General features: G+C 38.3%; 1 long non-coding RNA gene across 1 annotated transcript; it reads right to left on the bottom strand.

The window, feature by feature from the left end:
* Positions 1–1,485: 1,485 nt before the first annotated feature.
* On the bottom strand, positions 1,486–18,564 carry LOC147652302 (uncharacterized). The gene is made up of 4 exons (XR_015289548.1): positions 18,365–18,564; positions 9,918–10,006; positions 7,942–7,981; positions 1,486–6,345 (listed from the first exon to the last, which is right to left on the bottom strand). It is a non-coding gene; the product is annotated as an uncharacterized LOC147652302 (long non-coding RNA).
* Positions 18,565–20,242: the final 1,678 nt, after the last annotated feature.

The following is a 20,242-nucleotide window of genomic DNA, read 5'->3' as shown; positions in this document are numbered from 1 at the left end:
TTATTTTAAGTTATTTTTTGTCTTACAGTTTTGAGGTGACCTCATTTGCCTCAGATGACTTTCCCTATGACTGAAGTCCATTTAACACAATATGCAGACATAGCAATTTAGGGAAATCACAAAAAATTCTGGCAATGATTCCATATCAGTGAGGCAGTGCTTGTGGTGGAGCAGTGTGAAAGCAATCTGTGGGTATTACAAATACCCTTTTCTTTCATTTCCCTGACATTGGAAGAATTTGTTTGGAATTGAGCTGGGCAAATGGTTCACAATTAATTATTTACTTGTTTAATGTAATCTCTTTTTGTTTGAATTATTTGTGAACAGTTTGCAATCATCTCATTAATTATTTGAAATAATTTGATAAATAATTTCATGATCCACCCACGTGCACAAGCCAAGCTTTGTAAATACAAGATTTCTGCTTGGAACAAATAATGCTAAGCACATTTCTGTATTTTGGAGGCGTTATTTTATAATTATATTCATTATTCTAAGGCAGCAAAGGTCTGCTTAAAGAAAAAAAAAATGAAAAATGTACAAATTAGCTCAGAAATTCTTAATTTATATTTAGTATGAAAACTAAGCATTTAATTTGGACAGGAAAATTTTATATAATTACATTTAATTGCTCCCTGAAAAAATTACATGTGTAGCTAGTTGATGAGATAGAGGCACATGTGTTTATAAGAACCACTTTTCATTTTTCCAGCTAAGGAAAGGCAGTTGAGGAGAAATATTTTATAAGATACTTCAGGGATGCCATTCTTAAAATATTAACAGTACTTTGTTTACTACAGCAACATCCTTAGCAGCACTGTAATAAAAGCTCTGTCTGTGTTTCCATCCTTTATCCTGACTTCAAAAATTTTATGTACAGCACTCCTAACACTGCAGTGTGGTTTAAACTTCAGCTTGGAAATGAAACCTAAGAGAGAGGAAAGTTGTCCATTTTGTTTGTTTGTTTGTTTTACTCTTTAGGTACTAAAGGACAGTTATTCAGAAGGAATTTACACCTGTGTAGGGACAGTTTGCACCTCCCTCCCGGAGGCCATTTTTGTGTTCTTCAATCAACAGTTGCTCACTGATCTTGAAAGCCTAAACTTCAGGCATATGACACCAAAGGCAGAAGCCACATCAATCCCTCCAAAATAGTCTTCTGGTTTTATTATTTTTCTTTTTTTTTTTAAAGGGAGCAGTTTGAGTCATTGGAGATTTTCAGAACTAGACAGGACAAAATCCTGAGCAATCCCTGGTCTGATGTTGTTGGTTCATTGTGGGGGAGGACTCTGAACTAGATGGCCCTGAAAGGTCCCTTCCAAACTGTGTTTTTCTATGTTGTAAATTCACACACTCCAAGGGAAGAGGTTGAATTTGGAAAGGGCTGAAGTTTTCATTTCGAACTTAAGCTAATACTTGTTATTTTATTTTGATCTTTTTTAACGCAGTTAGCCGTATCTCTTTAATCAGAGAACTTAGCTGCCATTTTTCTTCTGCAGAAGTGCAATTTTAGTGGCAAGGTTTATGGTACTCCTATAATAAACTCCTATTAAAGCCTTTATTTGTTGGTTTGCTTGGGTTTGGTTGGGTTCTTTTTTTTTTTAACCTAAATAGGCTGTAAACTACAACTTTGTACAAGAATAAAAGCTCTGGTGGAAAGAATTAATAACTGCTGTTTCCTTAATGGAGACATTTGATTTGGAATGTTTGTAAAATACTTTGCTTTCCTACAGCATCTAAACTCCAAGATTCTGAAAGCCTTTGCTGACATTTCTTTCTCTCTTCAAATACTTCTGTAAGAAGGGTGAGAAGTGAGGTTAAGAGAGACTCAAAATACACCAGTGAGAGACTCCATGACATTTCCAGCCTCCTATTCTTCTGCTCTAGCCACTCGAATTATTCCCACGCTCCAGTTCAACACCTGCACTGGTATGATAAACCTTTGGAGCTCCTGTAGTCAATCAAGTTAATGACGTGCACTTTCGACAGTCCTTTAACTAAGCCACCAAGGCTATGAAGGAGCAGTTAGTCTACAGATGCAACAATTCAGGCAGGTTTATAAGGTCCCTAAATGCATATTTACAAGATAAACAGTAATAGACTCATCACACAGCACACAGAGAAAGCAACCAGCCATTCCAGAGACTTAGTGCAACTCCAGCTGACAGCACCAGTTGCAGATGGGCCCTTTTTGCCATTATGGGCCATTTTTGTCATTAAGCCAACCTTGATGCCAGGTCTGTGCCAGTAAATCTGATCACTCTGAAAGCTGCTCTGCATTAGCACTGCACCTGAGCCAACTCTGCTTTCCAGGCAGATCACATCAGATCACATCACCCCACTCTTCATGTCAATCTGCACTATCACTGCTTGCCTTCAGCTTTGCTCAGAGCCCAGATAAAACCCATGTTAATAGATAAGATAAGGTGAAACAGCAGCACAGGAATTCCCAGTGTCATTGTTCCAAAAGCCAGTCCTCCTGCAAAGCAGGACTGTTTGTTTAATCTCCTTGCAGTGTCTTAGTGAGTCTGAGTTCCTCAACACCATTCACTTCCAGCTGCCACTGCAGGCTGGATCTTTTGCCAGGCTGTTTCCTAAGGACTTCTGTGCCTGTAGATGTCTTTTGGAGGGAATTAACTAAGTCTAGAGCCAACATGATAGATGAGAGCACTTTTTCACTTTGGTTTCAATAAGGTCTTTAATTGGAAGAGCTACCAGAATATACTTGAGCCTCAGAGTTTTCATACCACAAGACAAATTTTCAAACACCCAAACCAACCTGGAATTACAAATGTGGAATTTCATCTCAAGCTTCCCTATTTTTTTTCTTCCTTGACTTATTACAGTGCATTTATCCTCCCAACAGCCTCAGATATTTCACACATTGAGGATCTTGTACATCCAAACTCCATTTGCAGCTCTCTCTTGCACAAGGGTTCACTTTTTATACATTTATTCCTTCTTTCTTCTGTACTTGAAAGCCACCTCAACACTCTGAAGAGCTCACTGGGGTACTCAGAGCTAGACAGTCTCTCTATGCAGAGATTCTCTAGGTGACACATAGTCATGTCAGCATGTATTGCTGTTAGTACCAGCACTAAATTATTCAAGGCCCACATAAAAGTCTCTTTGGACACCATGACATTCCTATGTCTTATATTTTAAAAAGATCCTAGAAGGCAAAAATAATGTTTTTCATCTGCATAAATGATCCTCTGAAGCAGAATGTTTATACTGCACCTGAAATCCTCAAGGTAAAAATGAAAGGTAAATGTGTTTTCTGGGATACCAACCTCTCGGGTCAAAAATGGCAAGTATAGAAATAAAAAAAAAAATAAGGATCCTCCCCTTGCTAGGAGGCAGCAGAAGATTGACTGTTGAGTCAGTACAGTCTTAAAGCAAAAAGAAACTATGAAAATGTGCAGAGGACTTGCTTTTCTTTTCTTTAGAATACCAAGGAGCTCTCAATTCCGCTGGACAAACTACACCCAGCCTAATGATTCAAAGACTAATTAGAACATTTACTTTACAGCCCATTTACTACAGCAACAATGAAGCATTATGTAGATACACTTCTTTCTGCAGGGGCCAGGAAGGACATACTGTTGACAGAATTTTAAATGAAAGGGAAAATGAAATTTCCATTAAAGCCTCTCATAAGCAGATCAGCTTGCATTCATTCCTGTAAAGGCTCAGTAGTCCAGCCCTGATCAGCAAAATACTGAGCCCCTAAAGATTAAGAGTAAGCGATCTCAGCATTTTCAGCTTTTACAGTGCTCACATCTTTAAGTTAAGCACATAGTCAAATGATTTCAGAACAGAGCCCTGTACCCCATCTGTGACTCCAGCAGTTTGAATGGTGTCCATTAGCCTGTGTGTTCAGAGAAGAAAGGAAAAAAAAGCTAATTGCACGGCAATTTATGTTCCTTCTTTTCTCTTGCATTGTAGACAGAATTTCTTATCATTTCTCATTACCTGTAGAAAGGGGATAACTTGAAAGTTTAAGCTGTCCAACATAAACCTGACAGTTCCTGTAATAGCTAAATTTTGTAAATGCTAGTGTTATGCACAGGCTCACTCTGAAATTCAGAAGATGCTGGAAAAAGTACTTTTGAATACTGCTTTTTAAGCTAAATAATTAACCTTCATAGTCCTTCATTTTTTTACCACTGTATCACTAAAAGATTTACTGCACTAGAAGAGAGGTCTGCAACACAAAACCAGACCCTGCTTCTCTATCTGTCATTGCCTAATGACTGCTTTTATTTATCTCTGGATGAACTACACTCATTAAACTTCCTTAATCTTCTCTTCTTCTGCATTGCCATTTGTGTGTGGAATCAGCACAGGGTACCAGCTGTAATTTTTCCCCACATTTGGTTGGTCTAATGGCCCCATCAAGGCTTGTGTTGCCACAGCTGAGGAGGTACCATAGAAGGGGAATGAGGAGCTGGAGGGTAGAAGTCAGCATCTCCTTAAATCAGAGCTGCTAGTGCTGCTGCTGCAAAGACAGTAAAGGATATCTTAGTGCTAAGCTGTAGAAAACAGGCAGGCTGCAAACAAGAATCATTTTTATGGGCCAGACCCTGCTGCTTTTACTCATGTTGGAAGTCCTGGTGTCATTAAATGTAACTGTATGTGTGAATTAAGAAAGCAGTGTTTGAATTTTTATTTATGTGGTCTCCTGTGCAATAACCCTGGATGGAAATGCATTTGTTAAGTTTTAAATGCACTCCAGGTTTTATCATTACAAGAGTGGCACTGCCTTCACACAGCTTTTCTGCAAAATAAATATACTGTCTGCCATAAACACACTGTCTTTTCATCTCAACTCCTCATTACTACATCTTCAGATTTTTTGATCTGCAATGCAAATAGACAGGTTGGTGGTCATTACACACAATGTTTCTATATCTTCTTGAGCTTAATTTAAAGTAGATACAATTCTGTCTTATGAATACATTGGAGTTTGATGTTCTAAATAGACTTTAAGTGTAGATGCTTATTCTGACTCCATTATTTTCCCTTTCACCCTAAATAAAGTTTTCCCAGATCACTGTTGCTACTGCAGAGAAATAGATTTTCTATTTTGCCTTGAAAGAAATGTGAAAAAGGAAAATGCTGATGGCACAAGAAGCAATTTGAATCCCATGATAGAAAACATAGCCTTAGCAGACAATGCACAGTAATAAATAATAGTATAGGAACACTGGGGTTTTTTGCTATCAGAAGAGAAATGCAAGGCACACATTTTTAAACAAATAAATGTTTCCTTTTGCCCTTTTTTTGGTAGTAAGAGAAAGGTGGTAGAAAGCAAGACAGTAGACCTGAAAAATAACATGCCCTGTCTATCATTCAGTAGGTACAGAATTGGTTTTGTTTTTTAATAATGTGCATTGGTTCCACTGTTGTACAGACCACGAATAAAGGACGGGCGACAGATAGAGGTCAGGCATGATTACAACCAGTCATTTTCCTCAAGGTGTCTTGGTACCCTTCGCTGTTATTTCCATTGTCATTATCCTGTGTGTGGAATAGCAAAGGGAAAGCTGTACATCTCACTTCTGTGAATGTGTTGGGCTGTTTGTTTTAGGCTTTGCCACAAGTAAATCAGATTTAGTAGGAGTGATTCACCAGGTAGATATTCTTCCTTAACTGTAATAGCACAATACAAGACTGTGGAGTTTCAGGGATGACAAAGCATACATTAAGTGTTATCCAAGAGGATAGTTCGTGTCCTGTGTGACTACCAGAGCTTATTACACTGCTCTTGATGTAACAGGATGAATTTAAAACTTTGTGAAGTGCTGCCTTGTGACTGGCAAACTACTTCTGACATGAAGCTGAAAGCTGCTGCTATTTGATGGCTCTTCGGTGACCTTTCAGAGGAGAAAGGATGGCCTCAGTCCAAGTTATAGCACACAGACATCCTCTACCAAGAGCAGCTTCTACTCTGAGGGAGAATAAGTTCAATCATTCTTGTGGGCAGGGATTCCCCAGTCAGACCCCATCATTCAGAATTGCTAATCACAGCTCTCATTCCTTTCCTCGGTATTACAGCTCGGAGCGTAAGCTCCACGGCTAATGCTGATTAAATGCACAGATGATGATAATGATGCACAGATCACTGGGCAATACCATTTTTCTCATCTAACTTCTTATGCAAATGATTGTAGAGAAAAATCAGCTATTATTGCTTATGAGTATTATTGCCACCAAAGTACAACAGAAAGTGAACACAAACAAACAGATTCATCTCAAACAGACTCACGATGCGCCGTAATCAGGTCTTTTGAAAAGGTCCACGTTACCTCATTCAGAGTTGATTTGTAAGTCACACCATTTCTATGACACAAACAGCCCAGTTAAATGTCAATAGAGAGGAATATTAAGAGAAGTTTATGCTTGTGTAACAGAGAGTAGATAACTTCTTTGGCTGTCAGAGACTGCCATATGTGAAATTACCTTTGTGGGCCAGAATGCAGCCACTAAATCTTTACCCACATAACCCACAAAAACGAAGGAACATATCCCAACCCTGGCCAGTTAATTAACAGAAATGTTTATCCTGTCTTGGGCTGTAAGAAAATTTCCTTCTTTTTAATTCTTCTGTGAGTTTTGCAGACATTTTCCCTTTCCCAGACTTAGCTGGCATGCTCTGTGCTCTTCGATTGTCACCTGCCCCAGGTGGGGGCTACATTTCCACAGTACATTAGGTAGGGACTGCAAAGCAGCTCTGCTCTGTATAATAGAAGTTATTATTCCCATTATTATTTTTAATGCACAGTTAACTGTAGAACATGGGAATATGCTGACAGCTCATGTCAAATCACCCCTGTTGCAGCAAAATATGCTTCGTTTACAATGAGTATACACACCAGCTCTTTTGTTCCTAATTATCACCATTTGCTGCATCAGAAAGAGAAAGAAATAAGCCATCTAAACCAAAAATTACTATAACCAGTGGAAATCAGCTCTCTTACAGCTGACTTTATTTCTTTGAACATGAGCAGTACAGGAGTGACACACCAGGAGAAGAGCTTACACTGTGTCTTTTTAATGGAGTCAATATCCAGTGTATATAGACTGGAAAATATGCAAAGGCACACAATGCAGGAAACTGTGAACAGTCTGCTTGGAAAGCACAGGCCAGCAGTGACCACTAGGTCATCTTATTAAAGATGAAAAATGGCTTGGCTTTGAAATAAAGGCCGGTTGCCTCCTATTTAATATCTTGATATGGTTGCAGGAGCAAAGAGGCAAAATACAAAAGCTAAAGCACAACTCTAAACACACAAGGAAACAGCAACATGAGAATACTTCCTAAGCACATTATCAATAAATAGAAAGAGACAGTCTAGGGAAAGAAATCAAGTAGCAGAAATGTTTTGTGCTGATTTTATGCAAACCTAGATCCATTTGTGATTTACCTTTGAAGTCAGAGGGGCAGGCAAGTGTCTAACAACAGAAAAAGGCAACCTATAAAATAGCAAGCTCCCTAAAAGTCAGCCTGACTTGTTTCTAGGACAGGTTAATAGGCTTCTGAGCTGAGGATTAGTTTTAGATTAACCTCAGAAAAGCTTTTTACACAATCTCTTGTGATATTGTCAAAAATGAGCTAAGCTGGCACAATCTCGATGAAGTTATTGTACAAGTACTAAAAAATGTCTTTAAAATTGTTGGTTAAGTGCCAAAAGGAAACGATGCGTTGAGCAAAGCTCCTGCAAGAGCCTAAGCTGAGCTCAGTGCTATTCAGCATTTTTATGAATGACTTCAATGATGGAATAAAACACACAGTAATTAAATTTGCAGATAATATCAAGCTGGCAGGATGCATAGGGACTCTTGAGGACAGGATTAAAATTCAAAACCTATCTAAACAAACTAAAGATACAAAGATGATACAATTCAGGGAAAACAAGTGCAATATACTGTACTTACATAGAAATCATCAGTTGTGCATATACAATATGTGGAACACCTAATAACAAAATTAATTTGGAAAAAAATAGGTGGAAGATAAACAATTACCAGCAGAACATGAGTCAGTATTTTTACTAATAAAATTACCCTCCTACAAGGGTGTGTGATGAAGATGTCACACACAGGACATTTGAAGGAGCTCTCAGCAGGCCACAGCCTGAGGCTGGAGCACTGTAGGGAGTTTAATTCACCAAACTTCCAGGAAGAAACGAGTCAGCTAGACAGCTGAGAGCAGCAGGAACAATCAAAGGTTTGAAAACACCTTCTGAGAGGAGAGGTTGAGAGAATTGGGTTCATCTAACTCAGCCAAGACTCAAGGAGACACAACAACAGTCATCAAATAACAGAAGTTTTGCAAGAGGTTACCCTTACTGCCCACTCTGTTAATCAGTTTAAATTGCAGATAGGAGTATTAAAGGACAAATTAGACAAACTTAATCAGGAATGACTTCAGAGGGCTGAGGGATCTCTCAGAATCGTCCAGTCCTGTCTTCTGCCCTTGTATCATGAATGTTATTTTTCAAGCCTCCAGTAAAAGCATGTTCTGCCAATGAAAATCTAAGAAATGTAACAAAAATACTACTCTGATTATTTGTTTTAAAATTTATATTAAAGGGTAAAATTCCCAGAGTTATTTTAGGTGAACTTCAGAAAATGAGTCATCCTTAAGTTACCAAAAATCAGCTGTCATTTTGAGTCTAAACAATGGTACACAGGCCTAAAAAGTGAAATTATTGCAATTGCTGCAGTTCTGCAATTGAAGCAATGAATTGTTTGAGGGAGTGAATGACAGATTGTAGATATTCTGATCATTTTGCTGTCATCTATCTGCTCACTTTAAAAGTTTACACAAAATATCAAAGGTATGTTATGGAGGAAACTTAGGCCAGAGCTTGTCCAGATAAAGCATTCACTAAACAGATGGTGGTGATAATGAAGCTTTGCAGGTGAAAGGTAATTAACCTGCTCAAGTGCTCATGACAGGATCCTTGATACAACATCTAAGGGCCTGAAGGCAGAAAGGCAGAAATGAGCAGAAGTTTGAATTCTCAGATGTGGGATGCCAGAAAGCAGGGCAGCATCAGGGGCTGTTTGCCCACCTGTACGGAGACTGCTGCGCTCACAAGAATACTTGGGGCTCAGTCAGTCAGTCAGAGGCTGGACAAGGTACAATTTTAAGTCTGGCCCTGAAAAACAGGATCAGAAACCGTTCCTGGAGTGGCCAGCTGTGGCTCTTTGGTGACCTTGAGGTACCAAGAGACTTGGAGCCCAAAGTGGCCACACACCACTAAGAGCAGCAGCCACTGAGGAAGAGCCAACTCTGAACATCCCAGCTCACCTTTATCTTAGCAAAATGTCAATGAAGAAAACATTTGGATGGTTTGGTTGGCAGAGTGCTCAGTTTGCTCTGCTCATTATTTTAAGTCTGCTGCCTTTTAACTACACTTTGGTGAAGTTAATTGAAGCATCCTTTTCACTTCATTTTAAACAGACAAAAGAGGACTCACCTCACTATCATTCATCTATTATGTTTTCCCATATTAATTTCCCCTTTACACTGTCATCAAATATCCTGACATTTACTTCTCCAGCAATTGTTTTGATATTTTTTCATCATTTCAGCTGGTCTCTTTAGAACCTTTTCTATTATTTCATGTACACTTTGAGATAGAATGATGAGATTGAACACTTTAATACAGGCAAAGGTGTACTATAAATTCTTGTAATGATACTTGTTTTGTCTTAATACAATCTAACATCTCAATTTCTTTTTAGACTGCTCTGAACTGCAGCCTTCTCAATACTGTTCCCTGCAATGACCAAGTATTTTTCTCAGAGTTGTTACAGCTAATTTAGAATCTATCAGGCAGTATGATTAGTTCCAATTGTCCCTTCAGCATCAGTTACCATCAGCTGCCTACCCTGAAGCTCACCTGTCATTTATTACTGAGTGCTCAATCACCATTTGATCCTTCTGCATTCCTCGTATCTCTCAGAGTTAACAAGGCCCATGTAATTTCACCTTGTCAGCAACAACAACAACTAAAAAAAATTAAAAAAAGGTACTATTTATTGCCTTTCCAGACATTTTTCACAAGTTACAGTATGGGTCTTTACATTGCTCAACTACTAATCTCTTTCTCAAGTCCTTATTTCTCAACTTCTTAAAGCTCCCTAATCCACGAGAGAACTTCCTTCTTATACTGAGATAATTTTTTTTTAGTGACTTTATCCACATAAACTGTATTTACAATTGTAGCTACAAGATTTCCTGCCCTCAAGTAATGAAAGAATTCTAATGGACTGCAAAGATAATGTTTTCCTTAACAGGAACTATTTTGATTCATTCTTTGATTACAGCTTTATCAAAATGATTCATAAAACCCCATACCAGCATGATCTCTACATTTTTTTGCAGGAACTAGTCACAAGGCTAAGACTCACTCTCTCAAACCATTTGTACTCCCTACATCTTCCACTCTTCCCTTTATCTATTTGCTTTATCTTTATGTTTGCCTTTCACTTAGATTTTCAACTATTTGAGGATGGCTTTTACTCTTTTTTATGTTTGGACTGTGTAGATCATGGTGAAACTGGAGCACACACATACAAGAAGGTCCTTGCAAAGACAACAGTGACATATTGCATGGAAAATGTTTCAAATAAAGTGATTTACTGCTTATCACATGCAAACAGACATTTCTATATCTTCTGCTCAGGTACTTCTCTGCTCAGTCCTGATACTAATAAAAATAATTCTTTTCTTTCCCAGTGGTTTTCTTACATCTACACTGCACCAATCCAAAATAATGCTACTTTTAGATTAATTCTACTGGATGTTCAAGAAATGAATCTGGAGACCTCTGTCTACGCAGTTACCATCCTTAGACTTCAGATGGTATCAGTTCAGACAATGATTTTTCTTATCTCCACTTTGGAGTAAGTTTTCTCTTTTTCCCAAGAAGCAGTTCAGTAGAAAAAGTCAGGAAATTCCATCATCTTGGTACAAGCCTCTCTACTGTCAAGAAAGTAAACTGCAGAAGTAAATGATGCCTCCATTATTTTTACCAAATAAAATGTTATTTACACACTACTTAGTGGCAAATAACCAACTAGGGCAGGTGGTGACAATGCCCTGTGTGACTGTGTTGGAGCAGGAGGAAGAGCAAAGACGAATGTGAAGGAGCAGATGTCCAGGATGCGCGTGGAAGATGACAGACAAATGAGTCACACTCAAGGATCCCACTTCCACTTCCACAAATGGATTTGTCAAAGGCAGGAGTGTGGGGCTGAGCACCAGCAAATTGAGACATCTGAAAGGAAGAGAGGATGGAGGTCAGGTTGTTGACAGAGGAGAGATTCCACAAGAGCTCCCCAAGCTACATTTTCCTCATATTCAGGGAATGCTAGGACTAAAGGAAAACCTTAAAGCAAGCTATGTGTGTCATGGCTCCTGCAAAGAGCTTTCACTGGAGCGAACGCTACACTCTAAAGAAACCACACAGTCATTGCTCTCAGAGAAAGCAGAACTGCAAGGTCTGAGATTACAACATTTACCTGGGTACACACCAGAAGAGAAAGAGAGAAAACTGTATGTTCCTTCCTCAAGAGAAATGGTAGGAAGAGGCTCCCTCAGAGAATGGCAGATTAGAGATAGGATTCAACAACTCTGTCTCTGCTGCTGACCATCATAAGCAGGCACAGTCATTTTGCCTTGCTGGGCAAGTGAAGGTCTGACCTCTCTTACCAAAACCTGTTTGCCCAAAACCCACACAGCTTCTTGATTATGTCACTGTCAAACTCACCCACACTGCAGCAGGAAACCTGAACATCCTCTCTGTCTCAACAGGAGGCCCCAGCTCACTCTGCTTGGTCACACAGATCAGGCCTGGGAAGCGCTAAACACTGAGCAGACCAAGACAGCAGCTACCAAAGCTTTCCTTTTCTTAAACAGTCTGTGGATTAATTAACAATATCCACAAATATTCTCATCTCTGTATAAAGTCTACACTGTAAAGCAATGTTTCTACACATAGAAACAGCAAATATTCAAATAGTTTTAAATTCTTTGTTTGCTAGTATAGACACAGCTTTAGATTCTATTCTATGGTGCTACAAAAAAAAAAAAAAATCCACAGACAGAGCTGGCAGTCAGCTTCCCTCCTGGGGCACTGGAGGCTGGAAGCACAGCTGACTGTTATCATGTCAGGAGCAGACAAGGAACTCTGCTCAGCAGTGACAGTGATGAAATCTATTGTTCAGTCCACAGCCAAGATGAATCACTCTCCTTTTCATTTCTCAGCGTCTGCAGACCTTTTAAGTTTTATACATTAGGTTATTGTGGAAGAAAAAAAGAAAGTAGCACTGAAGAAGAAATTAAGCAAGACCTAATGAAATGAGTCCATCTCAGGATAGTAAGAGTTTGCACATTCAGCAGAGTCTTAAACTCTAAAGCATTCTTACCAACAGGCTTGTTCAAAACATGGGAATAAGAGAGTACAAATAAAGGGAGACATTGGGATCATAGATGATCAGTTCTACCAAACATCCCTAAAAGATTTGAGCACAATGGTTTCTCGTAAAAATGTCAGTATTAAATGAATTTAGGAAAAGCAACCCAAACAAGCAAAGAGAAAAATGCACACCATTACATCCATTGATATATGAGTGATTGACAGATTGTTTATGATCATACCATAAACACTAGAATCTGGGTGTGAAAATGACCTTGAGAGGCTGTGTAACCACACCAATTCCTATCCAATACCAATGTGTAACACTTAGCATTCACAGGTGTAGAAAATCTTAACCACTATTTATGGAAACACCGGTTTCCACACCATATTTCATGTACATTTCAGAATATTTTGTATTTCAGTATCTGATGAAACATCATATTATTCTTCTACACATAAAACTAATGGGAAGTTGGCAATAATGGTTTCACAAGGTAAATGTTTAAGATGTTTCCACTAAGAAAAGCTTACAGTTCATAATTCATGTAAAACCAAAAAGCCCTCTAAAATTATTTCAATGCAATCTTCATTTTAATGCAGGATAAGTGTATGCCAGCTCTCTTCTTACCCGTATTGTTTGTTTCACAAAAGAGTAAGTTGAAAGACACCAAGAAATGCTCACAAGATGCCAGAGCCAAAACTGATGTGTCATTTTCTTTCTAAACTTCTGTTCTCAGAAATAGCAGCTTTGAACTTCACCTTCTGGGGAGAATTGTTCTTGCTTATTCTCAACATAGAGAGAAAGGAGTTTAGAGAAAATTTTAAGGAAACCATGACCATATGTTTGAGTTAGCACATGTAGAAATCTTAATATGCACTTAACAATGTGCTTCCATGTGTCCATCAGACCAAGGATGGAAGTTCACACACCTGCCCTCGCTCTCTCTTGTGTGTGTGTGTGGCAGAAAGGGACCACAAATGCAGTTCACAATCCCTCCTTAAGACAGGATCCTGGGTTTTCAAGCCAATGATATAACCTTGGAATCAGATACACACTGTGTATTATAAATAAATTTGAGCTGGAGCTCAGGCTGCAGCCTGCACTTGATACACAGCATGCACATTCTTTGTCTCAGCTGGACAGGGGAAGATCAAACAGGATCTTACATTAAAGAGATACCCACTGCTCACCTTAGTGCTTATTGATTCCAACAGGAATGATATGCACTGGTTATGCAGAGCTTCACTGGTAGATTTGAAAACATTTTACAAAGGAAATCAACAATAGTATCACCAGAACACAGCTGTGAAATTTGAAGTAAAGGGAGGTAAAGTGCTTTGTCAAGAGTCTCCAAAAAAACCCAGTGGACTGAAGGAAAGTCACATGAAGTACAGCACAAGGATTGTGTTAAAAGCAGGGCAGGACACTACAAATGCATTTTATGGAAAATAGATGCCAAGAGAACACAAGAAAAAGCAAAGAAAAGAGAAAGGTTAATGTAGAGACCAGGATCATACAAAATAAACTTGACAGGGAGATCTGGAGCCATGCAGAGCACATGCTGAAGGAATTATCAGAGCCAGTGCAAAGCAGAGACAAGTAGGGTGTAAGAAAGAAAAATACACAATGGTGCTCTTTGGTATGGACCATAAAGGGTCCTGAAAGGCCAGAAAACAAAAGGCTGTAGCAGTCCAGATAAAACCAATGATACATGTAGGCAAGAGAGGGTTGAAGCTGTGCTCAGGTAGTTTCTGACCCAAGCAACTTGAGGTTGAGGGGTTTTTTAACTTCAAGCTGCAATCCACACTGCAGCTTTGCTAAGTCTGAAACAAAGGAGTGTAATTGCTTTTCATGTTTCTCCTCTGCTCTACTTGGATTTTTTTTCCAGGGCAGTTTTCTCTTTTCTGCTGATTTATTCTCTCTCCCATCACATTTTTTTCCCCTCTATGCTGATCTTTCCTATCAGTTCCCAGATTTTGTGAGAGAACCTACCCCCTGGATAGTACTGAGATTTTTATTTAAATCGATTTAAGCTTTATTTTGCTGTAAGAAATCTCTCTTCTCTTCTGCATTGCCACGACCAACACTTCTGCCCTTTACCTCAATCAACATGATAATGGCATTTTTGCTGCTATGCTATCCAGACTTGATGTCAGAATATTTTGTGGAGGAAAACAGAGCAAGAGAATTCATCCATTTCAGATGCAAAAATATTAGGAATTTTTCTGTCACTCTCTCACTGAACATGCCTGTGCATTTCATATACCAATCTATATCAGTCTGGAAAGGAGCACAGTATGAGAGTAATGCCCTTGCATAGAAGGAGGTTTATTCATATTTGGACATTTCTTCATTCCTGGAAAGCAATATGTAGGTGTAAGATCCTGTAATTGCAACTGCAGTGGTGGAATGCAGTAATTTACCTATTTAAGCTTGTGTGTTTGCATGCATGTGATACATCCCCTCCATCAGTACAAAACCACATGAATTTTACACCTTAACACTTGTATAAACACTAGTCTAAAACTCTCAATCATCAATAATTCAGAATTATCAAAGTCTTTGCTTGAAGTTACAAATTTGACATGGCTTTATCACTGCTACCTAGAGAGGATATGAAATACAACTTCACCATTTTGTCCTTCTCTCTCCATGCATGTGCAGATAACCTGAAGTCTCCTTATTGATGGTCATGGACATTTCATGGCACAGTTCATGAGTTGACTTTTACAGGCATTGCTGAGTCTGGTTTTCTCAGTATGTGACACTGAGTCTCTTCTTAACTCTTGCAAGCTTAAGGTTCTTTTGGAAACAGCTTTTCTAAGCCACTGATCTCTTGGTTTTCTCCCATGCACACTTTAGGAATAAGAAGCCAAAACTAGTAGGATACTAAATTTGTTTTCATAGTATTTAGTATTTCTGACCTATCCCATTTTTTGAAGCTCAGCCTGAGTGGAATTTAGGAACAAAAGTTAAGTATTGCTAGTGTATATAAAATACTGTGTATTTTTGAGAATATTCTGGTTTTTTTGGTATTAAAGCATTATTGATATTTTTCTGATTAATGACTTCTGAGACCTTCTCAATTTCCCTAAAACTGTCTCGGATCTTGCTCAAGTATTAGCAATTCATCTCGTTATTTCCTTTTTGGTGACAGGGAATATTTCTAATGGTCATCCATATATGCTACAATAATTTGTTTTGGTCACAAATGAATTAATGCAATTGTAAATCGATACTGATAGCCCTCTGCAACACAATATTACAAACAACTTTTCTTGAGGAAAAAAAAAAATCACAAAAGGAACATGTTTACTCCAAAACTGGAACTCCAAGTTTCATCTTTTGAATGAAAAAATCACTGACAACTTAAATATATCTGTGATCAGGCACAAGGATAGTTGAGCAACAAATTTCTGCATACAGTTCTTTAAGTGCTTGAAGACCTGTGGCTCCCCACTTCAAACATCCTTTATTTGTTTTCCACATTTTTGGACTGGCATTCCTGCTAAGCTCCAGGCTTGCTCAGTGCATGTCAGGTTAACTGCTTCACTAGTGAAATCTCAAAACCTTTCTGCACCATATTTTTTAAATCATATCAATGTGGCTGAATAATTAAACAGGAATACAAAATAGTAAATTCCTACATCTAAGTATTTTGATTTCCAAAGAATCACAACATCAAAATCAGATCTTTTGCAATTTGACTGTTGAAATAGTCTATTATGATTTTTTTGTTCTTGAAAGTCCTTGAGCTGCTTTCATATGAAGCATTGTTGATCAAATAAAAAGATTAAGACTTAGATAAATGTTTTCACGATGTCTGGACCTTCTGAGCTCCCCAGATATAGAAGGAGATTAAACAAAACACAGCACAATTTGAACTTAAATAATTATATCAAATCTTTGACTAATCATGTAAGGAAATACCAATACTTCAAGAAGGAAATGTGACAAAATCAAGAACCTTCTTTAAATTAAAATGAAGAAAATAATATCAAGGCATTGCCAAAAGAAAATTGTCACTTGCAATTTTTTATGTCAAGTCCTCAAAATGGGCATCCAGACAATATCTATACCTGAGGGTAATGAGCAGGAACGAACAGCACAACTTCCAAAATACTGTTTTGCCTTTACAGCTGTTCATGTATTCCATTCTCACCAACACCACACAATTCTGACATACACATAAATAACCATTAAAGAAGCCTAATGAATGGTGCAGCATGGACTGCTTTCTTTTGTGCATGTTTCACAACTAACTCACCAAAGGCACATCAGAAATTAGGCTTTACTCATATCATGATTAATTTAAAGAGCAAGGCAGGAAAGATTGCCAGCTACATCTGGAATACCCTCTGTTGGTTATTAATGCCTTTTCTCTGAAGAAATCCCAGGAGGTAATTCCCAGTGTGTTCGTTTTCTACTTCATGTGTGAAGCCCATTGTAAAACCATTCTGCAATATGTATGGATGTTTGCTGTACATTAATACCAGGATTTCCAGACTGAAGGAATTAGTGAATCTCAAAATAACACATACAAGAATGTATCTCTTCAGTTGTACCATTCTAAAAATAGGAAAACTCTGGATTTAATAAAGCCTGTCAGTGAAGGCTTGTCTCCTTGGGGCTGTGAGGATCAGGAAAAGAGCATTTTTTTAATATCAAAACCAATATTTTTAATGAGATTATATACAGGTCTTAAAACACATCTGTACAGAGGTCTTGCAGTAAGGATATGTCTCACTGAGTCTGCAGTGCATAACAAAGCATGGGGAGAACGATACACATTGTAATGCTGTGCAAACCCAAGGCATCCAAAAATCACTCCCTTATTGAAACAGTTCAACTGATACATTTGAAATAACTCACATTTGAAAGTAACCCACACTTTTTAAAAAGGAATTTTTTTTAGTTAATCTCCTTCTTTAGATTTCCTCTTTAGACATTAAGAACCTGTATTTACAGTCAAATAATTCTGGACTGGCATATGTGACATTTTAAAAGAAACTGAAAAGATCTTTAGAGAAACACTTATGTTTTTTACTTAGGAAATAGAAGATACAGGCTGAAGACACAAACTTATTGTGAAATTTGTCTTTTATACATAAATCACAGAAAAGTAAAAAGAAGACGTTCATTCAGCTGTATTATTAATACTTACCTCTAAGCCTAAAAGAACTCACATTATGTCTGTCAAAATCCTGAAAATTATTCTTTTTCAAGTCTTCAAATATCATGCAATGGATTTAAATCCATTAAAGGAAGATTTCACTTCAGATCCATAGCATTATATTCAAGTCATCCAGGGATATTTGAAAATTTAAGTCTGTAGTACCTTCACAACTGATTACTTTAATGGCATTTAAGATAATACACACCAACTGTTTGGAATTACTTGCCTACATCAGTGTCACATCAAACTAGTCTTTCTGCCTACATCGAGATTTTGTGGCTCTATGTGGGAATCACTGTGTTATTCCTGTCATTCATACTTTTAGTGCTGTGCTGTTATTCACTGCTTAAGCTAATGAATAAATAATAGCTATTTTCCCTATTTTTGTCAAATTAAACTTTACTTCAGTTGGTCTTTTGCTGTTTTTTCAGCTCCACTGGGAGGAGAAAGGATATACAGGTAGGTATGTTTTCTGAATTTAAACTTAGCAGTAAGTCTCTCTTGCTAAGCAGAGTGTATTAAGCCAACCCCAGCACTGCCTGCAAGCAAAAGCAGAGGCTACTTGATTTCTTTCTTCATCCCAGCCCAAGTCTGTTTGATGGCTACAAAGGAATATCCCAGTCCAAGGGGTCAGAGAGACACTCAGGAGGCCAGAATCCCACAAATGCTGACTGTGTGGCAGATCTTCACATTTTTATTCACCCAGCCATAAATTCCCTTTCCTGAGTACAGATGCCAAATACTCACCTGAAGAGGCTGGGGAGGAGCGCATCTTGTGTCGTCCTCCCAGCTTCCCAAATCCCAACATCCACACATGCAGACCTCTCCAGTCCAGCAAGGGGGAGCCTGATGGGGCTCCCTGTGGATTTTTCTGTGGCCTCTTGGGCACAGCAGCAGCAACAGAATGGAAGTAGGAGAGACAGGAGGGAGAAGTGTCACACAGGGGCAGCACTAAGGGTGACACACCCCAGCAGCTCCCAGGCTTTGTGGTGGGTCATAATCCCATATTGTGCATGTAGGAACCCCCTGTCCAGAGTATGCCTTTCTCCAAAGGCTTCTCAGGAAGACTCCTAAGCTAAAGCCATCTGTATCTTCCAGCTAAATTCAGCAATCAAATCTCTACCCCTTCTACAGAAAATAAGAACTGGAAATAATCATCAGACTGGATAGGCCCAATAAGAATTAGCCAAAATCATCAGAGAGGAACAGGTGACAAGGAGAGGTCCTTGCTCTGCAGTCTCAGAGAGAACCTCTTGTTCTGTTAATCAAAAGACCTGCTAATGCTGCAATTTATATAGCTTTGCCTTTATCCAAGATTAATTATGCAATTTTGTGTTACATCCAGATTCTATGATTAGAGTGAATATTTTCAGATGCCACTTGGACTTTGCTTCCACGAGTTTAGCTCCAAGCATCACCTTGACTTCTATGGCTGCAGCTAGGAAGTACTGTGGCTACAAGGCATCACTTGGGACAATCCCAGTTTGAGACTGTAGCTCTTGATGCTGCTTAGCCATGTCCAGCCTTTCAGTTTGAAAATGAATTGCAAGGGTGTTTGTGACATGACAGTTTGTCATCCAGGAGTTTCCAGACCTCCTCCTGCCTTTCCATCTGGCTTTTGGGTTGGCTTGTAGAATATCAGAAGTGTCATTCCTTTGCCAAGTCCCTGCAGCTGTGAGCATGGGAAGTTACTGTTCATCTGGTAGTGACACTGAACTATTTTGATACTGAAATTTTTTAATGCATCTTGTTACTGAACATCTTATTACTAAGTCTTTTTATTTAAACTCCACAGAATACCTGCAACCACAAAAAGACTTGCAGCATAGGAAGCAATCACAAAATTTACTTACATACTCCATCTAGTTAACAAGGCTTTGTATGGAAGCTAATGACAGACAACAGGAAAAAATCTTTTACCTGTGCTTGGAACATAAAATAATTTAAACTACTGGGAAATTTAGCTTTTTAGATGTCATGGAAAATGTATGAGGTGTTATAGTCTAGATGGCTACTGATAAATTATAGAAGAACTTAGGAAACTAAACAACTAAAGTTAAGGGATTTTGCATGCAAATTGATACCTGGGATAGAAGTTTGAGGTTGGATCCCAAACACAAAAGGATATTTTCCAGTATAAATAGAAGTGTATCTTTCTTCTACACACCCTAGGCTTCACAAGGCTTGTAAAATTTATGACCAAAGTCTTGTGAGAGGACCGTGTTAGAATCCATGTTAACCCACAGCCTTTATGTTCATCCTCAAATCTTACTGCTCTGCTCCTAAACGTAATCCAGATCTAAATTTGCACAAAAGATATTAAGGGATAGGCTGTTGAATATTGTATCCTTGAATACATTGTAGGTTTTTATTTTAGTCTTCCAATTACAGACACCTTGAAAGCATGCATATTTGGTAGCTACTTTTTAAAGCTGAATTCTCTACAAAGTCTTATTCGTACAGTAAGGATCAGACAAAAAAAATATCATAAAGCATTTTCATAGGTCATTCTTTGACAGGTTCCTGAATGGTAATGAAGCCAACTTCCTTTGCTGTTTTCAGTGGAGCCACCACATGATTAGTTTTCTCCTAAAGCAATTCACAGGTGGATGATTTGGTCAGCTG

Source organism: Cyanistes caeruleus, chromosome 7, assembly GCF_971803275.1.
Source record: "Cyanistes caeruleus chromosome 7, bCyaCae1.hap1.1, whole genome shotgun sequence".
Taxonomy (NCBI): domain Eukaryota; kingdom Metazoa; phylum Chordata; class Aves; order Passeriformes; family Paridae; genus Cyanistes; species Cyanistes caeruleus.
This window is presented reverse-complemented; position numbering and strand designations above follow the sequence as displayed.